The sequence below is a fragment of the Gorilla gorilla genome, chromosome 9 (assembly GCF_029281585.2).
Source record: "Gorilla gorilla gorilla isolate KB3781 chromosome 9, NHGRI_mGorGor1-v2.1_pri, whole genome shotgun sequence".
In the NCBI taxonomy this organism is placed as follows: Eukaryota; Metazoa; Chordata; class Mammalia; order Primates; family Hominidae; genus Gorilla; species Gorilla gorilla.
Genome location: NC_073233.2, coordinates 110,353,993 through 110,378,874, shown reverse-complemented (window position 1 = coordinate 110,378,874; position 24,882 = coordinate 110,353,993). Strand labels below are relative to the sequence as shown.

Sequence of the window (24,882 nt, the reverse complement as noted above, 5' to 3'; positions counted from 1 at the left end):
GCCGAGGTGGGTGGATCACCTGAGGTCAGGAGTTCGAGACCAGCCTTACCAACATGGTGAAGCCCCATCTTTATTAAAAAAGAAAAAAAATACTAAAATAAATTAGCCTAAAAAATTAGGTGGTGGCAGGTGACTCTAATCCCAGCTACTCGGGAGGCTGAGGCAGGAGAATTGCTTGAACCCAGGAGGTGGAGATTGCAGTGAGCCAAGATCGTGCCACTGCACTCCAGCCTGGGCAACAGAGCCAGATTCCGTCCCGAAAAAATAAAATAATAATAATAATTGCCTCTCCAATAAGTTAATCTTAAGGACATATACATATAGAAAACAAAAACAAACAACAATTACTGGATATCTGACTTTGTGTCTGGACTTAGTCATTTGCCTCATGATTGTCCCTGATAGCCATGTTCAAGGACAATCTATTTTCATATAGAATCATCCATCAGGGCCCCGTACTGCCTTTTGGCTCCAAATTCTGCCTCTTGGGGTTTTCCTATTAATTGTTGTCAACACAAAGACCAGACCACCATTCCCTATTCAGCCTGGGTTTCCTGTCTTTTCACAAACCAATCGTTCAGCCACCAACAAATAACCAGTCCTTGGTTCTTTTTTTTTTTTTTTTTTTTTAGTAGAGACGAAACCACACTCGGCTAGTCCTTGGTTCTTTGAAGAAAGACTATACTTACCTGAAATAACAACACAGAATTGAGCTCTAGGCAAATTTGTCCTCATAACCCAATCACTTTCTCTGATGTGTCCTCAGAAAATGCAAAATATTTTAATACTGGCCTGATGATCATAATTCTTCTCTACTCCAAAATCCTAAAGATATTCTATGTTTTATTTTTAGTTGAGACAGGGTCTTGCTCTGTCACCCAGTCTGGAGTGCAGTGCAGGCTCACTGTTGCCTCAACTTCCCAGGCTCAAGTGATCTTCCCACCTCAGCCTCCTGAGTAGCTGGGACCACAGCCACATGCCACAACACCCAACGAATTTTTGTATTTTCTGTAGAGACGGGGTCTTATTATGTTGCCCAGGTTGGTCTTGAACTCCTGAGCTCAAGCAATCCTCTCACCTAGCCTCCCAAAGTGCTAGGATTACAAGCATGGGCCACCATGCCCGACCTATATATTTTTTTCTAGCAGTTACAATCTTTCATATTTAAGTCCTTACTTATTTTTACATTTCTCCCGTAGGTAGGAATCTAATTTTTATTTTTCCATAAAAACTAATTTTTTCTCCAAAATAGACCAAATTCTCATGTGCCTGTTTCTGGGTTCTATTCTGGTCTATTCGTATGTTCCTGTACCAGTACCACATTGGTTTACCTACTACGGCTGAGTAATATGTTTAAATATCTGGTGGAAAGGGGCTGTCCCCTCTTTTTCTTTTTTTTTTTTTTTTTTTTTCTGATCGTCTTAGGCAGGGGTTAGGGAATTAGGGTTCATGGGCCCAACCCTATTCACTAACTATTTTAGTAAGTTTTATTAAAACACAACGACTCTAATTTGCTTCTTTTGAACACTGCAACAGCCAAATTGGGTAGTTGCATCCAGCCACCAAAGATTAAAATGTTTAATATCCGGCCTTTTGTAGAAAAAGTTGACCAATCCCTGGTCTTAATTTACTCATGGACATGTATACTTTTACACAAATTTCAGAATCATTTTGTAAACATTCCCAGTTCCAAGTTATTGATTGTAAGGAACATAAACTGATTCCAAATTAATACAGAAATGAATTTTATTGGGAAAGATATCAGAGAGCTCACAAAATCAGAAAGAAGGTTAGATAAACAGGCTCAGAAAATGGGCAGGAACCATGGGAGGCTTGACAACAGAGAAGGCTACACTGCTGCAGAGAGCCTGGTTAGGACACCACCAGGATGCTGCCACAGAGAATGTTCTTGCAAACCGTCCCTGCATCACCCTACCACTCACAGAAGCTTCAGAGTTCCAGAAAGGAGAATGTTACCTCCAAGTTAGGATTACATACTCATATCCTAGTCTCCAGAGAGAAAGCAGGTTCTGATTCTTCTCCTCCTTCCACAGAGAGAGGCAGGGCTCTGCCCTCTATCAAGACTTACTCAATGGAGGGTTCATTCAAAATATGAGAAGGCACATTCTCCCTAAAGTGGCTATAATTTTGCTTGGAATTGTCCTAAATTGAGGGAAAATGGTTATCCTTAAATACTGCTGCCTCATTCATGAAGATGATTTTTCTGATTATTAACTCAGGTTTCTTTTTGCCCTTTGGTAGAGTTTCAAAATGTTCTTCTGTGGTAGTCTTGTGAGTTTTTGTCTATTAAGTCCTTGATATTTTACCGGGATTTGGGATTGTTTTAGACAGTATCTTCTTTTCTATTATCTTTTTAATTTTATTATTTCTAGTACTGAAAAATGTTGCTGACTTTTGTATATTGATCTTGCAATCCCCAAGCTTCTTATTACTTCTAAGAGTTTATTGATTTACTTTAATTTTCTATGTAAATAGTCATAGCAGTCATAACACTTGGAAATGACAATTTTATTTCCTCCAATCCGATCGTTATATTTCTTAGTGTTCTATGCTATGTTATTACATTGGCCTGAGCCTCCAGTGTGAGGCAGAACATTATGATAGCCAGTATTCTTGAATTATCCCTAATTTTAAAGCAAACATTTTTCAAGATTTTCCAGGTAAACAGTAAATACCTTTTTATCACATTAAGGAAATTTCTTTCTGTTCCTAGTTTTCTGCTAATTTAAACTGTAAATAAATATAGCACCTCATGGAATGCTTTTTATGCTCTGTTGAAATGTTCTAGGTATTTCTTTCTTTGGTTTCTTAATATGGGAAATCACATTAATAAATTTTTCAAATGTAGAATTATCTCCTTGCAGTCCTAAGAATTAACTATAACTGGTCATGGTATGCTATATTTTTAAATCATGATATATTATTTCAGTAATTACCAAATTCAGTTACCTAATGCATATTAGTATTCTTGCATTTATGTTCAGAAGTGAGAACTATCTGTAATCTACTTTATTGCACTACTCTTATCAAGTTTTGATATTAGGGTTATATTGGCTTCATAAAAGGAATTAGAAGTCTTTTTTTTTTTTTTTTTTTGGCAGAGTCTCGCTCTGTTGCCCAGGCTGGAGTGCAGTGGCATGATCTCAGTTCATTGCAACCTCCACCTCCTGGGTTCAAGCAATCCTCCTGCCTCAGCCTCCTGAGTAGCTGGGACTACTGGCATGCACCACAACGCCCGGCTAATTTTTGTATTTTTAGTAGAGACAGGGTTTTGCCATGTCGGCTATGCTGGGGAATTTTTAAAAGTTGAAATGATTACAAAGATTACAATTTGTTCTTTAAAAAGTTAATACAAATAAAAAAATAGCCAAGTTGACTGACCACACAGGAAAACTCCGGTTTTACTTACAGTCCTGAGATAATTATTAATAGTTGCCCCTTTCATTCTCAAAATATCACTATTGGGCAATAAATTATCCACTAGGGTAAACCTACAATAACTGACATGGATTTGATGTCACATACTAGCTCTATTACTGTGATGAATTCCCCTGGCCTCTCTGAGTTTCAGGTTTCCCATCAGCAGAATGGAAACTGTGACATTTACCTTCCTGGGTAGTTTGAAGAACAAATGAAATAAAGCAAGTAAACTGACTAATTATTTTTGAAAGTTAGTTAATTTCAGCCGTGGGCATCCGCAACAATTCACAGATTTAAGCAAAAGTTCAGCACCCAGATTCAACCCCCAACAGAATTCCGAAGCCTTCTTGACCAGAAGCAGGAAAGTTCATACGAGGTTAGACCACTAATGCCCAGCCCCCACCCCTGCCACCTGCAGCCCTATCTACTAGGTAACTGGGGATATTCAGGTTTGATCTATGGACCCTGAATGCAGGCTCATTGCAATGCTCCATTCTGAAAATCAGGGAAGTCCAAGTTTAAAGACATCACCTTCAGCCACTCCTCAGACCCATCATATGTCCTGCCAATTGTCTCATTCATCAAGTCCTTCTCCTGGGTATTTCCTTTCACTTGTTTATCCTCCTCTCCACAAATATGTGGCAGGGTGTAAATGCTCACTATTTCAGTACAAAATCTTAACTGTTTTTGTTTTTCTTCCCTTTTTTGGATGGACTAGAAAGTGAAATGCAAATATTTTCCCTCACTTTGGATTAGTAATCCCTCCCTTTCCTGGAGGAAAGAGGAACATGTTTTTCAAGTTATGAATCTGATGAATTATAAAAGCATATGGTGAAAGAACAAGAGGGAGAAATATCCACCCAAACTAGAGATTACTTTAGAGGTCCTGAAGAGAAGAGATCTGTAGGTCTAGAAGCAAGAGGACCCATTCTCTGCTTGGGTCATTACTATGGGAAGCAAGACTCCAGGCAGGAGGTACTCAGTTCATCTAGGAAAACAAAGCCCTAGGCAATGGGTTGCAGAGCTTTGCCAAATAGTCCAGTGTCCTATATATGTCACGGAAACTGCCAGATGCTGCCAGACCTGCCAGTATTGTGCAGACACAGACAATGGGCATGTCAGCATTGACTGATGTGGGAGGTGACCAATGACTAAGGAAGGCCTCCGGAGCCTTGGCAGAGTAAGGGAGTGTGACTGAGGTGGGACCCAAACCTACTGGAGTGATTTACATTCACCTTCCTACCAGCCTAATGCGTGGCAGCTTGGAGTCAAAATTAGGTGGATTCATAGGTCATAAATGTTATACTTCTCTCACACTTGAGCTTTCAGACGTAAGAGTCAAACATTATAATACAGGAGATTCCTAATTCAGGGTGTAGATCTAGTAGTTGAGAGACTACCCCCGGAGGAAAGATTTCTCTGCTGACCATTCCCTGGTTACCCTTCCAGATTTATTCTGGCCACACTCCAACCATGCTTCAGCCTCTCACACCACACTGCTCACCAGCCTCAGCCTTGATTGTCAGCCCCAGAAGCTGGGCCAGGTTTTCAGGGTTGGGCTTCAGTACCTCCTCTCTTGCCCTGTCTTGATCTGGTTCATCTCAAGAACAAGACACTTGCAGGATGCAAGGAGTTTCACCTCTTCAGTTTCACCTTTCAGATGCTCTGGGCTGGCTGTGTGTCCCCCTGTGACTCTCAAATCTGTATCTTCAGTCCTGCCCTCACTACAGAATAGCAACTCGTATGTATGAGAATTCTACTGGACATCCCCTTGAGTCTCCTACATAAAAATCAAGAACCAGATACTAAAAACGAACCTATTAGCTCATGCTACCCTGCCCTTTGATGTCACCATCTCAGTGATTAGAACCACGACCCAGTTGCTTTAATCAAAAACCCAAAGTCACTAATTCCTTTAAAATGTTCTTAATTCACTATCTTCTCCAGTCCCATTGCTGCTGAGTTAGGTCAGGGCCTCATCATCTCCTGTTTGAATTATTACAACAGCCTCCAGTTTGTCCAGTTTTTGTATACACTCCACAAAGCCAAACTGATCATTCTAAAACACAAAGTGAGGTCAGTCCCCTTTTCACACTCTTCAGAGATGCCCTACTACTCTTGTTGTATGTCATACAAATTATGACCCCTGGCCAAATCCAACCTGCAGCCTAATATTGTACGGCCCTCAAGCTAAGAATGGATTTTGTATTTTTTTAGTGCCTGCAACCAAAACAAAACAGGAACATCCAATGGTGGCCATATCTGGCCTTCAAAGCCTAAATTATTTACTAGCTAGTCCTTCACAGAAAAAGTTTGCTACCCCACTAAAATTTAGATAGCCCCACTCTGGCGCTCCTATACCCACTTCCCCCCTCACTCAGGACAGGAGTCTCTATGGGTCCAAAGGGCTGTTCTTCCCAGAGCCTGTGTCCTCCCTACTTACAGACAACACTCCTGGAACACCCAGCCCAAAGAATCTGAGTCTGCTTCCAGACCCATGAAGCCACCAGGCTGCCAAGGCTCATTCTTAAGCCTTAGAGGAGGCCAAAAGGCAGATGTTTTCATGAGGATAGGGCATAGCTTAGACATGCAGGCTGGGCTATTCACAGATGTGTGTGAGGATCTTTAAGTTGGAGGAGAGGAAACAGGAAGACAGCCAAAAACCTGTACTTCTGCTCTTGCCCTGAACCTCACAAGTGTTACGACAAGCCTGCTTAGGATGCAATACTTTAAAATTCCCTTGCATGGTAGCTAAGGCTCTTCATGATATAGTACTTGTGGACACTGCACTCAAGGCAAGTGTGAACCAGGCTGACTCTTTATACACCATGCTGTTTTATCAGCTCCCATTTACTGGCCTTCCTTTCATTGCCCATTCTCCTAGTGGAATCTTCTCATCTTCAAGACTCAACTCAAGGGTCAACTTCTCCATGAAGCCTTTCCTACTCTCTTATAACTGAAATGCAGGTTCAGTTGCTCACTGCTTGCAGAGTCCAATGAACAAGAGCAAGGTCTGGTACAAAAAAAGTAACTTTTATTCCAAAGCTAGTTTAGGGGAAGAAGTATAGGCTTCCTGTCTTAATGGTATTGCTTTGCTTTTGGAGCAAAAAGCGGACACTTTAAAAGCCAGGGGAGGAAGCAAGCAGGCAGGGAGTGTCCATGTGATAGCTTGGTACCTGATCTATCAGGCAGTTGAGTTGGTATCTTCATAGGCAGAAATAGATTGTAAAGGTGGCTGAAAACTCTCCAGGTGGCAGAGCATTTCCTGGCAGGACTTTGGGTTATAACTCAACAGTTATCTCTCAAGGCAGCCTCCTGGTGGGTGAGAGGCTATAATTGCATTTCTAAAGAGCTAAGTAGGAAGCAGGGGAAAGGAAGAAAGAGAAAATAAGAAAGAGAGAGAAAATAATTAAACTATCTCTTAGAAAAGTAGGGGTTATGGGTTACATTTCTCTCATAATCTCCCATCTTTTCTCCTCATTTAGTCTTAGTAGCCTCAATGTCCCTATGAAAATATCTATCATAGCACCTATGACACTATTATACCTAGTTCATTGTGTCTGTTTTCCTCCATTAGGCTAGACTCTCATTGAGGACAAACCCTTGGTCTAATTTGTCTCTATAACCTAGTCAGTGTAGTTGAGTATACACATAATATATCCTCAATGACTGTTGAAAAAATTTATGAATAAATGAATATGTATGATCAGTAAACCTTACCACATCCTGGGATCCCTTCTTAAAGTGTATAGATACCTATATACGCCAAGTGACCATGGGGTCCCATTTTTATCCATACTAAATTAGAATCAAACTAGAGTCATAGAACTATAAGGGAGCAAAATTTTATCTCTACTCCCTGGGGTTTTTCAGCTGGGTCTGAGAATTAAGTTGACATAAGACAGATCAACAGAAGAAAAGCACGCAAATTTGTTTAATACAAGTATTATGTAGCACCGGGGTCTTCATGAGGAAATGAGCACCCAAAGTCACAGTTAGAGTTGAACACTTACATTCTGAATTTAACAAAAAAAATTCAAAAACTTATGAAAATGTGACAAAGTTAAAGGGCTTGATCTAGGGTAGTTAACGGGGTAGAAAAGAAACTAGGAAGATAAGGGTTAGTTTAACAAGGTTTGATTGTACAGATTTCTCTCCCTATATTTTGCTTCAACTTCCCTTCCTCAATGATAAGAATAACGTTTCCTTCTGGTATAGGGAAAACACCTTTCACATGGGAATTTCATCTCCTGCTTTCAAGAGATAGAAAGAAAGAGTGATCTTGCACCTGCTGTTTTTCAAGTACCTTTATTTCATAATAGTCAATATGCCAGAGGAGCATATTTTGAGGCAGCATGTTTTTAACTCCTTTATTTCTCCCATCTGAAACTTCCCTAGAAGTTTCATACATTAAAAGCTGAGCAGGTGGCGGTGGAGAGAAAAACTGGGTTAGTAGCTGAGTGGCAAGAGATCTGCAAAGGGAGAGAAGAACATAGATTACAAGTATGAATCATCAGGAAAGAACAAATCTAAGGACATTTCATCATATCCCATTAAGCCAGTCTCCCATCCCTAGAAATAGGTCAGTCCATTAAAATCGTGAGCCTCATTTATCTGATGGGGAGAATTAATATTTATCTTGCCCTTTAAATGGTGCCAATTAAACACTATTTGTCCTAAGTTCTTTACATAGAAGCAGCTTTCTTCACCAATGATCAAGCAAGCTCCTCCTAGTCTGACTGTTAGTGAATCTAGTCCCTGACAATTTTGGAGTGAAATAGCATGATCACAGCTCACTGCAGCCTTGAACTCCTGGGCTCTAGCATAAATTTAACTTCTGATTGGAGTGCTTCCAATGTTTGCATAGTAATACTGAACTCTTGTGCATTACTATAGAAAGGCTTAGAATGGCCTTTTCCAAAAAGTAAGTTCCAAAGCCCAGGAACAAGATCTCAATACTGAAGAGAACTTAGAATTGTGATATACAAATGAGTTTTCCATAATGTCACTTCTGGTACATTTGTGTGGTACTACTTTGTCAACAGCTGAGCCCACACTTGTAATCTGACTGGCATTTAAAGTGGAGTATCTGGCAATGGGAGGCATCGGATATTCGAGTCTGCATCATCCTGACAATATAGATGGGAATACCGTATATACTTTGTTGCCACATAAGATAAAAAGACTAGTGTTGTTCATGGATGAGGTTAGAGTGGAACTTGTGACCCACCAGTCTGGGGTTTGTTATGTTTTGACACATGTCATGTTGGCATCTGCACATCCCCATCTTCCCATGTCCCTGTTAGTCTGTAGAAGCAGAACTGCTGCAAAATACCTGATATAGGAGTCCTGCAGTTTGGCTTTGGCAGCTATAAGGTGTGGTTTTGTCATCTGACCAAGTTAATCTACATCTTTTGTCTATCCATATATAATCTTTGGTTTTTGGAAGCCCAGTTAGGGGCTGAACTACCCTGGGTTGCACAGGGCTGGCTTGTAGGCCAGCTATGACATCCAGTGATTTGACAAGGGCTTGTATCACAAGAGTCAGTGCCAGGACCATCTGTGACCTTCATGAGAGGTTGAAGATGTCACCTATAGAACAAACCACAGGATTTGGTTCCAGCATACCCTTGGTATGTCACCCAGGAAGGGTCCGGCACCACGATTATTTTCCATACAAAGGAAAAAATGTCCCTTTAATGACTTACTTGAGCAAAGGAGAGCCTTCGAGCTTCACAGAGATTTTTCTCTATCAAATTAACTCACCAAAAGAAGTAGAAAGATATTATTTTCTTTTCTCTTTTTTTCTTTGAGACAGGGTCTCACTCTGTCACCCACGCTGGAGTGCAGTGGCATAATCACAGCTCATGATAGCCTCAGCCTCCTGGGCTCAAGGAATCTTCCCACCTCAGCCTCCCGAGTAGCTGGGACTACAGGAACACAACACCACACCCAGCTAACTTTTTGCATTTTGTTGTAGAGATGGGGTCTCACCACGTTGCCCAGGCTGGTCTTGAACTCCACTCATTTAAACTTCCCAAAGTGCTGGGATTACAGGTGTGAGCCACTGTGCCCAGTGATATTATTTTCTTGGTCATGGATACCATACCCTGTCATACAACCATTTGCCAAGTTGGTCCACCAGGTACTTGCACTGGCAGAAATTAGTTTATTTTGCATAATCTGGATGGCACTGGCATAACCAGCAATCAGATTAGTTAATGTGGCCAAGTTTGGAAAACTGGTGTAAGGGGAGTTAGGTCTGCACTTAACCTGTTGAGAAAACTGTCAGGGTTAATAAAAGAGAGACATAGTTTCAAAAAAAGGTCATAGTGGAGGATCGGAGGGCCAATCGAAGAGACTGAGACAATAATCTCCACAGTCAGCCGTTAAATAAAAGGCCAATAAGTCAACACGATGGAGGGATTGGTGAACAGGTCTGTTCATAGGTAGTCTGTGATGAAGGAAGAGGGTTTGTTTGTTGTTTTCTGATCTCTTGTTGTTTTTATATTTATTGAATTTGAGAGGCTGAAAAGAGGAAGAAAATATTAATAGGTGTAAGCAAAGTTTCTTGATCTGTGATCTTGGGAAAAACTGTCTACTTCATGATATTGTTTGCTTCCTGGGCCTGGGTCTCGACTCTGGAAATCCTTACTTAAAGGTCACCTGTAGGGACGGTCTTCCAATTGCCCTGGGGGTGGTAATCTGGGTCTGGTTTGGCATGACTTGCACGAATCCAGGAGGATTTTTCTTTTATTTTGATAGCAGTGTAGGTGGTCAGTGGTACTTTGCAAGGGCATTCCCAGTTAGGTGACAGCATATGTTTTCTTCTAAAAGCCTTGATGTACTCTGATTTCCCAATCAAAAGGTTTATAGTAAGGTCTGTCAGTCAGCAGAAGCCATGCTCTAATGTCTTAGAGGACTTGGTGAGGCATGTTGGTCTCCTCCAAAAATCTGATGGGATTTATTAGAAGTGCACTGAGAATAATTGACGCTATGACTAGCTATACACAGACCCTATTACATTTAGAGCATATCATCAACAGGTACAAGGGGCATGGCTTCTGCTGACTGACAGACCTTACTATAAACCTTTTGATTGGGAAATCAGAGTACATCAAGGCTTTGTTCACTGAAGTCCCTGTTCATTCAATCCAGAAATGGAAGGTTTGGAGCTGCCAGTAGGCATGGGGCAACCAAACACTATTTCAAAAGAGGTTAATCCATGTCTTCTATTTGGAGTATTCTAGATTTTTATAAGGGGTAATGCTTTTGTTTTTGTTTGTTTGTTTGTTTGTTTGTTTTTATGGAGTCTCGCCCTGTCTGGAATGCAGTGGCGCGATCTCAGCTCACTGCAACCTCCACCTGCTGGGTTCAAGCAATTCTCCTGCCTCAGCCTCCCAAGCAGCTGGGATTTCAGAGACGCGGTTTCACCATGCTGGCCAGACTGGTCTCAAACTCCTGACCTCAAGTGATCTGCCTAGCTCGGCCTCCCAAAGTGCTGGGTTTACAGTGCTGAGCCACCGCACCCTGCCCATTTTTTTTTACAAGGTGTAATGCTTTCAGCCAATTAAGTCCAATTTCTTGACAGACTTGTCCTAAAGTTACTTTTGTGTCTCAGTGTTTACATTCCACTTGTTCTGAGGATTGGGAATGATATAGGGTATTAAATTTCAATGAATATCCTAGAATTTTTGCAAACAACTGTTTTATTTCTGCTGTAAAATAAGTTCCAGTGGTCTGATTCAATCTATAATAGAATGTCCAAATGAAGAATGATCTGTTATTTATTATTTATTAATTGATTAATTTATTTTTGAGGCAGAGTCTTGCTCTGTCTCCCAGGCTGGAATGCAATGGCACGATCTCAGCTCACTGCAACCTCCGTCTCCCAGGTTCAAGTTTCCTGCCTCACCCTCCCAAGTAGCTAGGACTACAGGCGTGCACCACCACAGCAGGCCAATTTTTGTGTCTTTTGTAGAGATGGGGTTCTACAATGTTGGCCAGGCTGGTATCGAACTCCTGACCCCAAATCATCCACCTGCCTCAGCCTCCCAAAATGCTGGGATTACAGGCGTGAGCCACCACACCTGACCTGTTATTAATTTCTTTACCACTGTTATGGTGTCAGCACATCTAGTCAGATAGCGCTCAATCCATCCACTAAACATACAGACAACAATCAAACAGTAAGAAGAGCCTAAAGTCTAATGTCTTAGAGGACTTGGTGAGGCATGTTGGTCTCCTCCAAAAATCTGATGGGATTTATTAGAAGTGCACTGAGAATAATTCAGTTAGAAATTTTGTAAATACCAAGGCAAAACCAATTATCTTTTCATTCCTTAACTATCCTCTGTCTGTACATATGTCCCATCTGAAGGGAGATAAGTGCTTCAAGCCAAGAAGTTAAAAAAAGGGGGGCCACAGGAACTCCATTGGCCCCATGTATAATACACCTGACAATTATCTGCATTCTTTTGTATTCATTTGTGGGTTTTTTTGTTTGTTTGTTTGTTTGTCGCACTGTGGCCATTCTCTGGTAATCAATAACACCAGTAAGCAATAAAGGCAGGTTAATAAAGGATGGAAAAGAATAGGAGGGTTCTTTGGGGCTGCATTCTTAGTGGCCTTCTCCACCCTCTCGTTCCCTAGAGATATAGTATCAGTCTCCTTAGGATGAGCTGAACAATGAGCAATAGCAATTTGAATAGGGAGGTGAACAGCCTGTAATAGAGCAGCAATTATATGCTAATTGGAAATAGGATTATCAGCAGAAGTTAAGAATCTGCTGGACTTCCAGATTGCCAATAGTGTGGCAGACACCCAAGGCATATCTGGAGTCAGGGTAAATAGTGGCAATTTTTCCTTTTGCCATTACACCAGCTCTAGCAAGATCTATACATTCGGCAGCTTGGGCTGACTTTACAGTGGACAAAGAGGATGCCTGAAGTGTTTCACAAGGGAAAACTACGGCTTCACAGTTATGTTTCCTGGAAATGTCATCCACAGAAGCCATTACAAAATAGAAATAAGTCTGGATTGTCTAAAGGAGTATCTAGGAGGTCTTCTTGTGGCTTTGAGACCTTTTCTATAGCTGCAAGGCAATCATATTGAATGGAGTAAGGCTCTCCATCATCAGGCAGGGGCAGTAGAGCAGCTGGATTTAAAGTGTTACAACAATGCAACATGATGGAGGAGCTGGTAAACAGGGCCTGTGCATAGGTGGCCTGCCATCTGGGGAAAGGTGCTGTATCTTACGAACTTGTAAGAGAACAGACAGCATGGGGAACATATGGATGAATGAAGGAGTGTAATATCAGAATATGCTGGCTTTGTCAATTATTAGGGTGGTAGCTGTGGCTACTGCACATCGGCATGGGGGTCCAATTGACATGAGAAATATGCTACAGGGTGTACCAGAGAGGCAAAAAAATTGTTCCGAATATCTGCAGCAATCCTATTGTGTCATGGCAAGATGGGCGAAAAGGTCTGTCAAAATCAGGTTAGCTGAGAGCAGGGGATGTGGATGTTAATTTTAAGGCTCCGGAGGAGATTTATGGATCTGCAGGCCAAGAAAATGGGCTCAGAATTAGTATCTGGGAGGAGGGTATAAAGGAGCTTAGCAAAGGCAACAAAATTAGGAATATATTGGTGGCAATAACTAGCTGCTCCTAGAAATTTACATAGATTTTTTTTGGGAGGGGAATGCACAAAATTGACTCTAGGCATTTTGGGGCAAGCTTTTGAGTGCTCTGAGATATGACAACCTAGCAATTCAGTCCTACATAAGTAACAGTTATTTGCACCCACTGAAGTTTAGGTTGGAAGGCTTTATGGCCTCTGTTGAGCTAGTGCCTTTAGGAAAATGAGGGAGTCTGGAAGAGTGGGTTGCTTAGTTCAGTAACAAACTAAAGGATCATATCGGAATAATGAACAAGAGTAGAGCCTTGGGTAAAGGACACAGAGTCTAAGCTGACTTTAAGGACTCGGGAAAACACTGAAAAGGACTCATGGTATCCCTGACCTATATGAGTTCATGTTCATTTTCTCCCTCTAAATGTAAATGTGAAGAGAAATTTTGAGTCAGGGCGCGATGGAATTGAAAAGAAAATTGAGCAGATGTCAATCATTGTAAATCAGGCTGTATCAGCAGAAATTGAAGTAGAAATGTCAGCTGGATTAGGGACTAAGGGGTGGTGAAAAATCACAAAGGAGTTTATGGGCTCTTAGATCTTGTACAAATCAATAGATTTTATTCCTGTCTGAATCAAATGTTCCTTATTTCTTTACTGGCAAGATTAAGGTATTACAGAGTAAGGAAGCAAATAAAGACAAGAACACCCTCTGTAAAAGACAGTCTATTATAAGTTTGTTGACCTAAAGGAAGAAGCTGAGGCAAAATTAAAGAGTTTTTCTGTGCCAAGGCTGAGGATTGCAGCCTGATTCCAGGTTGCCTTGGCAAGCCTTTGGGAGAACAAAGGAAAGGCTCAAGTTTTTAAAGAAAAAGGATGAATCAGGAGAGGGAGTGATTACAAAATACGTTCATCAAGAATTCTCACTGATTTACAGAAATACATTGGTTAGTGATTGTCTATACGTTGTTAAACTATAGGGTATATGACATCTTATGGCTGTATGGCATCAGTTAGTCTATAGCTCATATAGCACATATAGCTTCAAGAGGTAATTCTTTAGCTCAAGGGCGAATGAAACCTGACTGCTGTTATATTATAAATACCTCTCTGGGCCTGATAATTTAAAGGAGTTTGCATTCCTTAGATAAAAAGGGTTTTTTTTTCTTTCTTTCTCAGGTTTAATTTCTTGCTCTGCATTTTGTGAGAGGGCATACTGAGCTACTATCAGGAAAGATTTATTCTTTTCCAGGCAATACCTACAGGCTCCACACACAGTAGCAATTCAACCTCATTGGCATGTGAGGCTGGGAGATGAGTTGAGACATCCTTAAAGGTTGCTTCCTCTTCAGAGGATTTAAAATCAAGATGAATTTCCATTAGGGAAAGGAGGAAGTCTAAGGCCAGGGAAATAAAAATGCTTCTCTCTTTACATTGTATAACACATCTCCACCTAACAGGTTTGTTGGTGAGGACTCAGAAGCTAGAAAACTTTGACTGAAAACACTCCCACAGGATTGACAAGCATTGCATATTGGTTTCTACAGAAATACAATTATAATTCAGCATTAATCAGGCTGCACTTTGGCCCACTTCCTTGTTGCTGAAAGGCACATAGCACTAGAATCTGAGCATCTGCAGATGTAACCACATTGTTCCTCTGGATAGGATTGCTGACATTAGGGTTGTAAGACTGTTTAAGAGTTGATTTGCATCCCCATTATTCCTACAAACAGGATCTCTGACATAAGAATCATACGTTTTGTTTCATACCCTGAATTCCAGCAACCACTTTAAAGACCAGCATAGAGGAATGGGATCAGCATGAAAATACAGCTTCTTCAACTCCCATGTCATTAGTTTACCCTGTACCCTTCAACCAATCAACAATCTCCACACTTTGGCCTACTCCAAAATCCTTAAAAACCCTAACCCCAAATTCCTCAGGGAGGTGGATTTGGGGTTTCCTCTCATCTCCTCGTTTGGTGGCCCTACAATTAAACCTCTTTCTCTGCTGCCCCCAATATGTGTCTCCACATATTGATTTGCTGTATACATTGGGCAATGAATCTATTAGAGTTACAGGATGGGTGTTAAGAAGGCCTAAGGGTATTGCAGTGGCCTGATACATGGGCAATGAAATACGTTGCCCAGAAACTCCGATAGCTTGAATAGAGGCAGAGGTGACAGGCAGAGAGATCCTCTGAGCAGATGGTAGGGACAGTTGCACCAGTGGCAATTAAGTATTACAGTTCCCAGCTGGCCCTGTGGCCCATGTCTATAGTCTGAGGCTGAGACAGGAGGATTGCTTGAGCCCAGGAGTCCAGTCTGTGCAACATAGCTAGAGTTTGTCTCTTATAAAAAAGAAAGAGAATTTCAGTTCCCAATCCTCTACTGTAAGTTTAATAGTGGGATCTAGGGGGTGACTGAAAATTAGCTGACGTATTGTCCCACAGAAGAGAGAAAGCTGACCTTGTGAAGGTGCTGGGGTCTAGGGAGATTGTTATTTAAGCTTTCCTTTCTCATAAGTCTAGGACAGCTGTTTTTCCAATGCCCTTGTTTTTTACAATATCTGCAAACATCTGAAGACAAAGCTCTGTGGTTGGGGAGAAAGGTGAGTGGGTTTTGAGTTTTCCCTGGAGTTATGATTTTGTTTTTGTAAAGAATCAATTTTCAAAGCAAGTACTATTGACTTTAATCCCTTCTTCCTCTTATTTTCCTGCAAGTTATTTTTAAAGAATTGCATAGCTCCTTCTATAATAACATTCAGAGAATGACCTGTCCAGCCAATGACACTATTTTGGATTTGCCTCTTTGTATCAGGGTGATTTCTAACCAAGGCAGAATTTAAAAATTTTTTATGTCCTAGGGCTTCAGAATTTAATGCAGTGAACCTTTCAAAAGTTTGTATAAATCATTCCATACAGGCCTTCAGATGTTCCCCTTTCTTCTGAGTACATAATTCAACCCTAGACCACTTCACCTTAGAGGAAAAGGCCTCTAGTATTGTCCCTATCAGGCCCCGTAACTCAGCCATTTCCTGGTCAATTGTAGGAGGGCCTGGGAGAAGTTCTGGCCACTTAATCCCTCTAGAGGTAAGACATTCATTTGGGGGCTTTCTGGAATGTCTGATAACCACAGTATAATCATGGGTGTAAAGAACACCCCTTAGTAGCCCGTGGAGGTTCCTATGAATGGGGTTATAAATGGCCACTAATCTTTCTAACTCCTCTCTAAATTTGATAGGCTCTTTCAAAAGTGGAGACAAAAGGGCTTTGTAATTTAGAAGATCTGTTTCTGTCCAAGGGACATGAATTCTTTGCAGTAGGGATCCAGGATATATTCACAGGAGGCATTGCATAGGAAGGTCTGTGGCTGAGGAGTCTGATTACAGAACACCAGGAAGTAGGAGGAGTTGTAAGGTACAGCAAAGCAAGACTAGCTGCACGTACCAGGGCCTGTGCCAGGTTTATTTTCTGGCTGTCGGCATTGACACAAGTGACCTGTATACTCTGAGCCTAGAGATCAGGCTGGAGTGCTCTCTGAAAATTTTGCAAGGAAAGGAAAGATAAAGCAGGCAGTTGATGTTTAAAGGATTTTCTAGGGAAGCTGGAGTTTTAGAACTTACATAAAAATTTGTGGAGGAGGTGGGACTGGATTTTGAGGAGGAGAGTTTAAGCCAGTGGCCCAGAGATCAAAAGATCTTCTGGAGGATCAGGGACTGGAAGTTGGAGATAAAGGGGTATATAGGAACCGAAATTGTCTCCTTGCAAGTTTCACCCATTGTTCTTGGAATACATGTTTGCCTTCTTCACGTGAGAGATTCCATATTTTTCAGAGAAAAAGATCTCATACTTCTCCCACCCTGAACCACTTTTCCAAGCTCCGTTCCTCCAGTTCTTACTAACATGTTCCTAGACCTTTCACCATCTCCTTACATGCCCTGTTCTCAACATCCTTCTGATATTGAACAAAATATTCAAGAAGAGCTGTGAAACAGATGAGTACAACATAATTGAAACTGATAGCCTTAGGCCTATTCTAACAGTGTAAACATTTCAGAGCTCAGGGAATCCCTAAAGATGATCTAGTCTAAGCCCTTTACTTCACAAATGAAGAAACTGAAGTTGATTACTCATCAGAGCAAGGCACAAGACCGGCTCCTGGTCCAGTAGATAGTCAGGAGTGGACCCAAGCCTAGAATTTCCAGTTAATTATCTTATTCTATTTGAATTCTTATTCTGATGCAACACGGAAAACCCCCTGTTAGATCTGCAAGATCTAGCTCCCTGCCAAAGACTATTTATTCTCTCTAAAGAGATGATGAAATTATTTTAGAAAGAGGGCCAAGTGTCCTATTTGAGAGGAATAATTGATAGTCATTTTATCTGTTTCTCATGAATTATCAGCTTCTTGGTAGCCTTTTAAAGAAAGGCTTAATAAAATAGTTTACAACTTGTTAAAAGAGCTATAGAAAATTATATTAAGTTCTTATATAAACTCTTTGTATGATATTAAATTTTTTAGGTCAAACATAAACTGAATCTCAGTAAAAATTATAAGACAGAGGCAATTCAGCTTAAACCATAAGTGGTCCATGTCATACATCTTTTATCTCCTATAGAGAGAAAAATAAACTTAAAACTAATTTTTTAGAACAAGAAAGGATAACCCATTTGCATCCCTATTTATCACTTCCTTTCACTGTGTTCACTTTTTTCAGGACAAAGTAGTAAACCAAATCAAGTAGAAAATGTCAAATTTTTAGTGAAGACATTTAAACACTTCAAAAGGGTGAGCAGTTACATTCCTTTTAAAGAATTCTATCTTAATATTGATGAGAGAATAGTTAAAAAAGGATTATAAGGCCTCCTTTGCATGTAATATGTATAACGTATAGTGAGACAATTTGTAAATAATCTAGTGAAAAACTGGTTTTACTAATTTGTTTCCCTAAAAGAAATCTGCCTGTTTGTAATTGAGAACTTCCTGGAAAATGAACAATAAACACATAAAAGTTTTACTTTTATGTGCGTTACAAACTTCGGCTGTCAACAATTTGCACAAATTATTTTGGGAAGAATCTTCCTATATGCTCTTCCCTCTGAAAGACTGGTAATTTAAAATAGGAAAATGCACAATCATACAGTGGTAGAATTGCATTAGGGAGTCACATAGAGACCACTCTAGATTTTTTTTTTTTTTTGAGATGGAGTCTCACTTTTGTGGCCCAGGCTGGAGTGCAGTGGTGCAATCTCAGCTCTCTGCAACCTCCGCCTCCCAGGTTCAAGCAATTCTCCTGCCTCACCCTCCTGAGTAGCTGGGATTACAGGCATGCGCCACCATGCCCGGCTAATTTTTGTGTTTTTAGTAGGGATAGGGTTTCACCATGTTGGCCAGGCTGGTCTCGAACTCCTGACCTCAGATGATCCACCCGCTTCGGCCTCCCAGTGTGTTAGGATTACAGGCATGAGCCACTGCAGCTGGCCCGCTCTCGATTTTTATCTTGAGAATTGCAGATAACTCTGTTGGGTCAGTTTTCTTACACTGTAATCATCCTCACTTTTGATACTTCCATCTACTTCAGTGGTTTTCAAAGTGTGGTCTGGTAGCATAGACAACACCTGAGGACTGGTTAGAAATGCAAATTTTCAAGTCTCACATTAGACCTACTGAATCAGAAAATCTGGCGGAGGGGGCAGCCCCCATATTTTCATAGGTCTGCCAGGAGATTCTGACGCATGTCAAAGTTTGAGGATCAGTGTTAGTCCTCTATAGCAATCCACCACATTTTGTTCCTTTATCCTTCCAAAGTTTTTACCCTTACAGGAACTATATCACCCCATAGAGGTAAGAAAGGAAAAAGCAGCCCCTGACAACTGAAAGTTGGCCTGGCACTCATATTTAGGCCTTGGTGTGGAACATAAACAGTTTCACTGAACATCAACATCAGACCAGAGCACTCTGTGATCATGACAAAAACAGGAGCACTCCATCATGATGTCTGAACAGAAAAACAAACATGTCCAAACCACAAAAATAACCAAAATATCCCCCATCCTCTAATATGAGAGGATCTTGCCAATTAAAGCTTTAGACTCAGTTTATTCCTGCCCCCTTCAATAAGATTTGTTAAAATACCCAGTCATAAAATTGCCTCTACTCCCTTGACAGCAACCAATCCTGGCAAAGCTCCACTTCTCAGTATCACCTAATACAAGCCCAAATCCTAAAATAAGCCTTTCTCACTCGCTTCTACTAAGATGTCCCAGGATGTGCAATCTGCCTTGCTATAAACGTAACCACCTAATGGGCTTGTTACAGTAGGTAACTAGTCAGACATGAGCAGGGCAGCAGACAACCCCCACCCCCAACACCACCGGGAATATCAGGCAACCGTCAGGTGATGGTCAGGTGGTTGTTAACTGTCTCTCTAAAATGATAATTGGTCACAGCCAGTGCCAGGGGAAAGGCAGTTCCCCAATAGGTAGAAAAAAATCTGAAACTGGTGATCAGCAACTTTCCAATAAGATCTTAGGAACTGAGCAAATGGGTCCAAGCATGTGCACTAAGAGGCAAAATGGTGGAGCTTAACTGCTATAGGACCTTCCTCTAGGAACACTCTACTGGTAAGGGAAGAACGACTTAAGTGAGCATGCGTGCAACTCCAGTAAACACACTGTGTATGCAGCCTCTCCCAAGCACTGGCAGGGCACTGCGCATGTGGAGAGCACGCCCCAAGGTAAGAATCAGGGCAGAAGTAATGCAAGACCCTGGAAGTATGCCAACATATAAAACCAAGTCAAAAGGTCAAACCCTGCACTTGATCTTGAAACCGCCTTTGCAAAATTATGACTGAGCCAGTGAAAGAGATCTAATTTAACAGACTCCATCTTGCTTCTAACCTCCAAACCGTCCTTGTTCATTCCTGGGCATGGACTGAACTAACTTTGAGAGAAACTTAGTTTATAGTTTATAGTTTAAACAAAGACAGTAACAGCCCTTTCCTAAAGCAGACCTCCTTCTTGCCTGGGGACTAGACTGCCTTTGTAGGACTAACATTAGCCACAAGATTATAAATTATGGTTTAGGAGTCAAGCAGCTGGAGGCTACAACATTCTGACGCTCCCTAAACTGCTCCTAAGATCAGTGCTTGAGATGTTTTGCAGACCCTGCACTTGATGGATCAGCTGGCACCACCCAGATCAATAAACTGGCTCATCTGATCTTGTGGTCCCACCCAGGAATGGACTTAGTACAATAAGATGGCTTCGACTCCCTATTATTTTTCATCTCTGACCAATCAGCACTCCTGGCTCACTGGCTTCCCCCCATCCACCAAATTATCCTTAAAAACTCTGCTCCCCCAGTGCTCCAAGGGACTGATTTGAGTAATAATAAAACTCTGGTCTTGGCCAGGTGTGGTGGCTCATGCCTGTAATCCCAGCACTTTGAGAGGTCGAGGCAGGAAGATCATCTGAGGTCAGGATTTCGAGACCAGCCTGACTAACATGGAGAAACTCCATCTCTACTAAAAATACAAAATTAGACGGGCGTAGTGGCGCGTGCCTGTAATCCCAGCTACTCGGGAGGCTGAGGCAGGAGAATCGCTTGAACCCGGGAGGCGGAGGTTGTGGTGAGCCGAGATCACGCCAGTGCACTCCAGCCTGGGCAACAAGAGTGAAACTCTGTCTCAAAAAAAAACAAAAACAAAAAACAAAACTCTGGTCTCCCGCACAGGCAGCTCTGTGTGAATTAGTCTTTCTCTATTGCAATTCCCCTCTCTTGATGGATCAGCTCTGTCTAGGCAGCGGGCAAGGTGAAATCCTTGGGCAGTTACAATCTCTCAAGTCACCTGTTTGGCCCTCTTCCAAGTGTACTTTATTTCCTTTCTTTCCTGCTCTTAAGCTTTTTAATAAACTTTCACTCCTGCTCTAAAACTTTCCTTGGTCTCTCACTCTGCCTTATGCCCCTCCGTGGAATTCTTTCTTCTGAGGAGGCAAGAATTGAGGTTGCTGCAGACCCATATGGATTTGCCGCAGCCAACATACTTTGGTGCCGCGTCACTAGGATACATTCTGCTGCTAACAGGTTCTTCCCGCCCACTGCACAGACAAAACCAATTCACTGTGACCATGACATTGCAATAAAGAAAGAGTTTGACATGATGCTGGCCACCACACGTGAGAGACAGAGTTATTACTCAAATCCATTGCCATGAAAATTTGAAGGCCAGGGCTTTTCAAGTATAGTTTGGCAGGCCCTGTTGGTGAGGGTTGGTGGGTCCAGGTAGACCCATTGGTCATCAGAAATGCAAAAACCTGAAAAGACATCTCAAAATGTCATTCTTAAATTCTACAGTGACGATGTTATCTGCAGGAGTAATTGGAAAAGTTGCAAATCTGTGACCTCCGGAATAACAACTGGTAATGTTTGCGTCTATCCCTTAACCGAATTCAGGCTCCTCACAGCCTCCTAACCTAGTGGCCTTTCATAAGCTTTACCAAGGTGGTTTAGTTTTGGTCAAAGGCTATTATCATTTAAACTGTAAACTAAATGTCTCCCAAAGTTATCTTGGCCTAAGCCCAGGAATGATTAAGGGCAGTTTGAAGGTTAAAGGCAAGATGAAGATTGGTTAGATCAGATCTCTTTCACTGTCATCATTTTCTCACTTAAAATTATTGCAAAGTGATTTCACAAACCCAACTTGATCAATAATAGGTGTGCTCCTGTTGGTCTTTGGCTGGAGGGCATTGACAGAGGATTATTGCAGCAGATCCTGGCCAGTGCTACTTTAGAGCAGTGCCCTTCCATGAACAGCTGGTTCCCAGTCCAAGGCAAGTACAGAAATTGGGAGTTGTCAGAAGAATTGACAGCAATTTGACAAAGTAATTTTATGTCTGTTGGTTGGATCCAAAAATAGAACACTAGGCTTGTGTTTCCCTATGCCAGTTTAAATTTCATTTAGCTAGTAAGTTTTAATTGTATCTTACAGATGACCTGCAGTAGATTAAAAAAGAAAGAAAGAGGCCGGGCGTGGTGGCTCACACCTGACAACTTTGGGAGGCTGAGGCAGGTGGATCACCTGAGGTCAGGAGTTTGAGACCAGCCTGACCAAAATGCAGAAACCTCTTCTCTACCAAAAATACAAAAATAGCCAGGCATGGTAGCACAGGCCTGTAATCTCAGCTACTTGGGAGGCTGAGGCAGGAGAATCACTTGAACCTGGGAGGCATAGGTTGTGGTGAGCCAAGATTGCGCTATTACATGCCAGCCTGGGCAACAAGAAAGAAAGAAAGAAAGAAAGAAAGAAAGAAAGAAAGAAAGAAAGAAAGAAAGAGAGAGAGAGAGAGAGAGAGAGAGAGAAAGAAAGAAAGAAAGAAAGAAAGAAAGAAAGAAAGAAAGAAAGAGAGAGAGAAGGAAAGCAAGCAAGCAAGCAAGCAAGAAAGAGGGAAGGAAGGAAGGAAGGAAGGAAGAGAGAAAGAGAGAGAAAGAGGCTCCTCATCAGAAATAGTTTGAAAAGCAATGTCGTAAACCGTGTCCTAACACTATCCTATTCTCTAATGCTTTTCTTTCCAACACTGCTATTACATTAAGATTCTTAAAATTCTGCTTTTAATGTGTAACATTCTTCTCAAGCATCTTTAACATTATAATCTCCTCTGTTTTCTAGTTGAAGATGGAGAAAACTAATATATTTTGAGTACCTACCACATGCTATAAATTGTGCAAATCTAAACATACTCCAATACCCATGACTTTATTTTTTAAATTGTATTAAATAAATTTTATCGTGTATGTGTATTTAAGGCATACAACATAATGTTGTGGGATACATATAGACAGTAATATGGTTTCTATAGTGAGGCAAATTAACATATCCATCATCTCATGCAGTTACCCATTTGTGTGTGTGTGTATGTGTCACGAGGAGCTAAAATCTACTCATTTAGCAGAATTCCCAAATAAAGTACAATTTTATTAACTATAGACTTCATGTTGTTCATTAGATATCTAGATTTGCTCATCCTACACATCTGCTACTTTGTAAACTCTAACCTACCTGTCTCCATTTCCTCCCTCCTCCCAACCCCTGCCCTTCCCCTGGTAACCACAACCACAATTTATTTTTTCTCTCTGTATATTTGACTTTTTTTTTTTTTTGAGATTCCACATGTAAGTGAGATTTTTGCTGGTGGAGGGTGTCAATGCCTGAAGGGTTGAAGATCAGGAGCAATGACTGGATTACAGAATGAAGAGGACTTACTGAACAATTCGCTTCCAAAAGAAAAGGGAGAAGAAGAAATCCAAGAAGACATCAGCACTTTCACCTTTTATGTCTTTTAGGTTTGACAGGGGTCTGCTATTCCACCCTCAATTCAGGCGAGTCTGATAGCAGCAGTGAATCTGAATCTGTCCGGGTCTGCAGCAACCTCAATTCTTGCCTCCCCAGAACAAAGAATTTGACTGAGGGGCATAAGGCATAAGGACAGATCAAGGCAAGTTTTAAAGCAGATGTGAAAGTGTATTTAAAAGTTTTAGAGCAGGAACAAAAGGAAGTAAAGTACACTTGGAAGAGGCCAAGCAGGTGACTTGAGAGATCAAGTGCGTGGTTTGAACCTCAACCTGGGGTCTTATACGTTGGCATTCCACATGCGCAGTGACCTGCCAGCACTTGAGAGGGGCCGCTTGTGCACTGTGTTTACTGGAGTTGTACGCATGCTCACTTGAGGCATTCTTCCCTTACCAGTCGAGTGTTCCCAGAAGGTCTTACACTAGTTAAACTCTGCCATTTTGCTGCTTGGTGAACATGCGTGAACCCGCCCGCCCAACTCCATCGGGAAGATGCTGATCACCAGTTTCAGGTGTTTCTACCTATTGGGAGACTGCCTTTCCCTGGTGCTGGCTGCAACAAATTGTTATTTTGCAGAGGCAGTTTAACAACCGCCTGACCATCAACCTGATGGTTGCCAGACATTCCTGATGAAGGAGGGCCTCTCCGGCCCTGTTCATGTCTGCCTGGCTACCTACTGTAACAAGCCTTGGCTCCAGGTCATTCGTGCTTCTCAAGGAAGAAAACCAGAGTTTGCTTTGGTAAATGTCTCCATGGTAAAAGCCAACCTCTTTGACCTTTTTGTGTTTCTGCTTTCACTTACTTTTTAGCCTCTGAAAAATCCTGACTTCCTCATCGATTTACTGAAGTCTTCTTCATTAAATGTCATTTTATATTATACTTTCTCCAGTATTTTTATGCATTTTCACTGTGGGTCAGCCAAGAAAAATGACTCACTGACTGGTAGTTCTATTTACTGTTCATCTGGAATTTCACTGTTTTCATTTCAAAAATGTCTTCTTTATTGAGTGTGTTAAAGCAAACTAAACATGGCCTGAGAAGGACTCCATACCTCTATATTTGAGTCCTTGTGGATGAACTGCTACCTAACTTAATAGGTAGGCAAGATTGAAAACCTAACTTAGGAGTATGTGCCTGTAACAATCGCTGAGTCTTGGCCAATCCCAGCAGCCATGGCTCAACCAGTCGTTTACTGCTGAGTGTTCAAACTGTGTTCAAATAAGGCAAATGCTGAGCTGTAACCAATCCAGCTGTTTCTGTACCTCACTTCCAATTTCTGTACATCACGTTACATTTTTGTCTATAAATTTGTTCTGACCGCGAGGCACTCCTATGACAGAGGTACTGTCAGAGGTGCTTGAACCTGAGCAATTGTATCTTAAATAGGGGCTTGATAAGATAACGCTAAGACCTACTAGCCTACATTCCCAGTAAGTTAAGGCATTCTTAGTCACA

General features: G+C 41.4%; 1 long non-coding RNA gene across 1 annotated transcript in view; it reads right to left on the bottom strand.

Annotated features, from left to right (window-relative positions):
- LOC109028869 (uncharacterized) overlaps positions 1-24,882 on the bottom strand; it is a 32,089-nt gene that overhangs the window by 5,716 nt on the left and 1,491 nt on the right. The gene's annotated exons all lie outside the window — the stretch shown is intronic.